General features: G+C 41.1%; 1 protein-coding gene across 2 annotated transcripts in view; it reads left to right on the top strand.

The window, feature by feature from the left end:
- The first annotated feature begins 289 nt into the window (after positions 1 to 289).
- TENM1 (teneurin transmembrane protein 1) overlaps positions 290 to 6,000 on the top strand; it is a 428,532-nt gene continuing 422,821 nt past the window's right edge. For both annotated transcript variants that reach the window (XM_067548198.1, XM_067548197.1), the window contains exon 1: positions 290 to 766. The gene's annotated coding sequence lies outside the window, so the exon portion shown is untranslated. The remainder of the gene's footprint in view (positions 767 to 6,000) is intronic.

Below are 6,000 nucleotides of genomic sequence, written 5' to 3'. Positions count from 1 at the left end.
CGACAAGCCCAGGCAGCCTCTCCGCGCACGCCGGCACGGCTCATGGGGGAAGCAGACACGGCCCCACCCGGCCTTCTGCGGGGGGTGCCCAGGGGCGATCTCGGGGGGGGGGAGGCAGTTAACCGAGGACAACGCCCGCGCGGGCTGCCCTGCCCGTCTCTGCGCGGCAGGGAGGCTCACCGCTACCCTCGCTACTGACTCCCCTCCCCTGGCTGTCGCCGTCGCCGCCTGCCCCGCACCGCGGAGGAGAACCCCGGGGGGGGGGGCTCTGCCGCCGTCCTTGCCGCCCTGCCCGCGCGGGGCTCGGGCGGCCGCAGCAGCGAAACAGGGCGGCGGTTGGCGGCTGTGGAACGCGCATGCGCGGGCCGCTCGGGCATGCTCGTTAACCGCCGGGGAAGCAGCAAAATGTAACGGCGCGGAGCGAGCGGGCTCTCGGGCACTCGCCCAGTGGAGGCTAGAGGAGCGGCACGGCTACCTGCACCTGCGGCGGGGGCTGAGCGCCGGAGCCGCGGCTCGCTTCGCCTCGCCTCGGGGCTGGCTTCTCGCCTTCTCCCCCCCTCGACACGCCGCCGCGGCCGGTGCCTAGCGAGCCAGAGAGCCGGGCGGGCACGCGGGGCGGCAGCGGCAATGTGGATTTATATTCGCCTGCGCTGCAGCCGCCGGGGAGAGACGCGAGGGCACCAGACCTAGAGACTATGGCTAGCGGCTCCCGCCGGGCTGAGCCGGGGCGCTGCTGAAAGTACCTGTCCTCCCTCCTCGGGGCGAGGTGAGTTCGCCGGGGAGCCGAGCCGAACTTTGCCTCTCCAGGCGGGGCTGCGGGCGGAGGGTGTGGGGCTGCCGCTGCGCGAGTCTCTCCTGCCCCTCGCCCAGCCCTGCTCGCCCCGTGCGGCTGGCGCGAGCTGCGGGGCGTTTCACAGCCAGGGAGTGAAACGCGCCCGGCGAAAGCAGCGTTGTGTGTCGCTCTGAGCCGGCCCGTTGCTTTCTGCGGGCGCGTGCATCTGTCAGGGAATGTGTCATTCCCCCTTCCCCCCGTATTATAGCCCATATTATAAGCTTGGTAATGCGTATTCTGTCCGCAGCTGTATGCTCTGTATTGATTGTGTGTGTGTAATCTAGCTGGCGCACATCAAATACATATTATATTGTGTGTGTTTAGCTCGGCGCAGGATGGAGGAATAAACTCCTTTTGCGCCTATAGGGGGTCTCCTTGGCTCACGGTTGCTGTTCAGCCGGAGCGCTGTAACAAGTGGACTGGGTGGATTTGCAGGGTGACGGGGCTCGCGCTCTCTCGCCTATCTGGGCTGCTCTCGCCCCGGAATGATGCTTCTCCATCGCCCCTCGGTCGGTAGGAATCATGCTGCTGCTTAACTGGAATACACCGGTGCCAGCCGGGGTGTTGGGCGTGTGGATTGGCTTTGCCTAACCCATCTAGCAGCGTAACCTGGGATCTTAGTAAACTTAGCAGAGCTACAGTAAGTCTGTCTGCAGTATTTTTGCTCGTTCTTAAAATTGTGGGGGAGTAGGCACTACTGTATGTATCGCATGTAGGGGAAGTTTTTCTTGAAACACTTGAAGGCCAGTGGTATTATTGTTAGTACTATTGTTTTATTATTAATTATTGTATTTATTGTGGGAGAGCATAGTAAATTTCACATCAAGATCCAAATCCTTGGTAAAGTCAGAGGCTGAGATAATGGAATAACTCTTTCTGGGTCAGCAACACGATGATCTCTTTCTCTTGGTTAATAGGGGATAGGTCTAGCTTATTTTGATTGATCCATAATCACAATTAGGGATATCATTTAAACATTAATATCCTCCCATCTTCTTTGTGCTCTGGTCATTGTACAGTTGCAGAGGCAATAGATACAAGTAGTAGTTGCACTGATCTCTGCTCCTAATGCTTTCAGCTATTTGTGTTTTTGTTTGATTTTCTTTTGTTGTATTTGGTTTCAGCTACAGTTTAAAGCCAAAGGCTGCAGGCTTGGGAGGTGAATGCTAACACAGCATGTGGTAATATGTAGAGAGAAAGATCTTTCTAATTGTATGTCACTACAGTTTTATATGTCAGCCCATCCCACATTTTGTTAGTAGAGACTAGTAAGTATGTTTTAATAACTCTGATCAAATACAGAAATTTAATCTTTATTTTTCTTTAAATTAAAGGTACCCCTTCACATTGTAATAACTAAGTATGTATGTGTGTTCATAGTAATCAAAGGTTGTAGATATCTGTCTTGACTTGTGCTGTTTCTCTGTAGTTGTAATTAACAAGTCAGATATACCCTATTGAGGAAACAAACAGTAGCTACCAGTGTTGTTGTATGGACATATCATAAATGTCTACTTTATCTCCAAATGTTTTCATATTAACCATTTTGAATTCTCCTTGTGTTCTTTAGGCTGTTAATTGCCAAGCTTAACTACAAAGTATAAGTGATTTCATATTTAGAGCACAGACATCCTGGTACTGTTGAAAAGAACAGTTTATGAATCATAACTAGCGAGGCACACTGTAACAGGGAAAGAACTATACATAAAAAAATGAGGCACATCTTTAATTTATCTATTTTCCTTCTACCCTGCATGTGGTTTCTTTCTCTTTATGTTTCTTTATCCTGTTTTATGGCTAATTTGCAATGTTCTGGGTTACTTTATAAATGCAAGACTTTTGCCTCAGTGAAATATAGGAATAGAAATATAACTAATGACCATTTTTCTTTCTTGAGCCATCTCTGTAATACAAAACCTTTACAACATGTTGAAGTATTTGTAATCTCTGTGGAGGTTTGAAATTAAGAATTGAGAGCTCTTAAAACAAAGTAACATCGTAATCTTTCAGTGTTCTATCATTCTATCACACATTCTATCACAAATGCATGAAATTCATTTTTTAAAATTAGTATATAATAAGCAGTACAAGTTGATCTCAAAAGGAACTTTTTTCTTAAAAGATATTCCTTGGAAATACTTCTTCAAAGAAATACTGAATATCTTTTTAAAAAGAAAAGATAAATCATGCACATTTCATTTTCCAATTTTGGATTAGGTAAACTTGTCATATAATAAACTAAAAATAGAAAAGTGATTTTCAGAAATAAATGAATTCTTTGGGAAAACAAATTACCAGCCTGAAACTTCAAGTAATTAGATTGAGGGGAGAAAGTGTTATAATACTGTAACTGAATCAAAGTGGCCTACATAAAAATGACATCTAAACATACAAATGTTAAGATGTTATATCAGAGATATATGTAGAAGCTATAATACAGTGAAGCCATGGTTATTTGAGTTGTTGCTGTACTTTTTATTATAAGAAAAGCTTGTGCCAGAAAATGGTGAACACACACATACAAGACTTTAACATATTTGTTTAAAAATAGGCTGTGTAACTTTCTTTAAGTTTGTGATACTGTATCCACTGAAGTTGGGACTTCTGAGTATTGGCATTGATGTTAATTGGAGCTGGCAGTGTATGATCCCATATGTGGTTCATGATGTTTAAATACTAGGAGTTTAATTTTTTTTAATTATCTTAAACTGAAAGGATTTTAAAATGTTTCTGGAATAATAATATTTAATGAGCTTAATATAATACTTTTGTGGTGCTTTAGTTAACATTTGTACAGTGCTCTGATCACTCTGTTAGAGAAGGTACAGTCCCCATTTTACAGGTGGGGAGAATGGGGCACAGATATTTAAGGTCCCAATCCTGCACCATTTGAAGTTAATGATCAACTTTCAGTGATTTCAGTGGGAGCAGGATTGGACGATAACTTCCCAAAGACCACATGGTGATACAGTGACACGATTAAAATTTACGAGTCCCTGACTCCTAATCAGGTACTTGTATGTCTAGATTCATCTGTCTCTAAAGTGCATATCCGCCGTTCAAATAAAGAGAGTTTAACATTAGTGCTTTATGGCAGTGAGAAACTTCAACACAATGAGCTTTGAGTAGGGGTAGGTATGTTTAGCTAATATATGTTAGCTCATCTAAACTTTTACTTTTAGCAGGTCCTTTGTGCATAGATTTAGTGCTGAGTTAAAATTAGGAGTATGTAGTGATCCTGATCCTGCATAGCCTCACTTACATGACCAGGCATCAGATTTTCGGGATTGGGTCCACTGTGACTGTCCTTTAAGACTTGTAGTAACACACAGTCCATGCTTTCATCCCAAGATGATCAGATTTTTCTCTTGTGATTTCTTTCTTTATTTTTATACTTTTTTATATTTTCATAACTGAAATTGTTGAGGATACAGGAATAATTAATCATAGAAACTTGACTATTAAGTAGCCAAAATGTTAAAAGATGTTGAAAAAATAAGTCTTTCTGTTGTTTAAAAAAATCATTTTTCTTCAGAACATGGCCAGTAGATGCTTGGAAGTGTTTTGTTTTGTTCTGTTTTGCTGTTGCATACATTTACTCAATTTACTTGAACTCCAAACTTCAGGTTTAATCTGTTGTTTAATAATACATTTATTCCTTATTTGCTTCCATTTCTATTACAATATGGTCTATTATGAATTTGGCTTTAAAAATACTATAAAAGAGATTTTGTCTATTTAAAAAAAAATGTATGTTGGGTGCTAATTTCAATGACTAAAGCTGTGATATAGAAACTAACAAGTTTCAGATCAGTTGGCACTAGGTGAGGAAACTTGCCTTTAGTTGGTACTTAATTTCCTATTATTTAAGTTACTATTCAGATAATGAAGCTTTTAACTGAAAAATGAATGTTTTCTAAAGTGAGAAGATCGTATAATGCTGAGAGAAGTTCACGTATCTTTTCATTTTAGTATATTTTTGCATGAACTTGCTCTTTATGAGTGCGAGACTAAAACCACTGGCAGGCTTAGTGCTGTCTTGTTGCTTTGGAAGCCTTCACTGAGCACTACTGATTTCTTTAGTCCTAATTGGCAATAACCTCTGTTTTCTAGATACTTCTAATTTTTTCAGGCTATGTATAAGGTGTTTGTTTAAAAAGGTAGAATACTATTTTCCAGGAACTATAAAGACATTATAAAGCTTACATTTTAGACCTAACCAAGAATAAAACTCAAGTTTTTATAGGCGAATGAATGGCTGTGCTGTAAACTTGTGTATTCCCAGTGTGTTAACTTTTTGGTCTATGGTTTTAAATATGCCAGTGTTACTGTATGGACACATTACAGCTCACTTGGTCTAGCAGAAGGTTAGTGTGCATCATAAATACAAAATATTTCTCATTTCAGTAAACAAAACTATGTATGCATCAAATATAGTTGGTGGCAACATTTAGCTATCTCCTTTTTCCTGTTTGGTTTAGAGACTAGAGCTGGATGAATATTGGGAAAGATCACTCAAACCCTCTTGTGAATCATATTTTGATTTAGCCACTTTAACATTTTTTTCTCTACGCTTTGGCAAATATTTATGCATGCAAAGTTTTGTACATATGAATATTCACAGAGCAAATTTTAGGCCTGTAGGTGAGATTTTTTTTAATTAAGAAACAGAATTTTTGGGGGAATGAAAAGAAATTTGTTTCACATGAATGTAATTATGGAGCATCATCCACTAGTAGAACAAGAAAAATATCATGTGATATATGACAATTCATATAGTAATTTGCAAATATCAAATATGGGACTACAGACTACAAACAGGCTGAAAATCATAAACTTTCTGTCAAACAACTTTGAATAATAAACAAATGCATAAACATTGTCTACAATTATATCAATCTTGAAGAGGAAAAAGGGTTATGGACTAGCTCCTTCACTGGTTTAAATGAGCATAGATGGATTGATTTGGTCAATCAATCATTGGAAATTATAAATTTGGCCTGCTCTATTAAGAACATTGCATCCAAATACGTCAATTAAAAAACTTCAATTTTTTTCCAAAACTGAAGTATTACAAACAAGGCTCCTTACAGAAATGGAAACTTGGAGAGCTCCAACTATCATCTGTTTCCTTCAGTTTCCTTGGTAACTGATAGTGGACTGTTGAG

The sequence above is a fragment of the Emydura macquarii genome, unplaced genomic scaffold (assembly GCF_026122565.2).
Source record: "Emydura macquarii macquarii isolate MOO-44397 ecotype Brisbane River unplaced genomic scaffold, CSIRO-AGI_Emac_v2 contig_1253, whole genome shotgun sequence".
Classification (NCBI taxonomy): Eukaryota; Metazoa; Chordata; order Testudines; family Chelidae; genus Emydura; species Emydura macquarii.
This window is presented reverse-complemented; position numbering and strand designations above follow the sequence as displayed.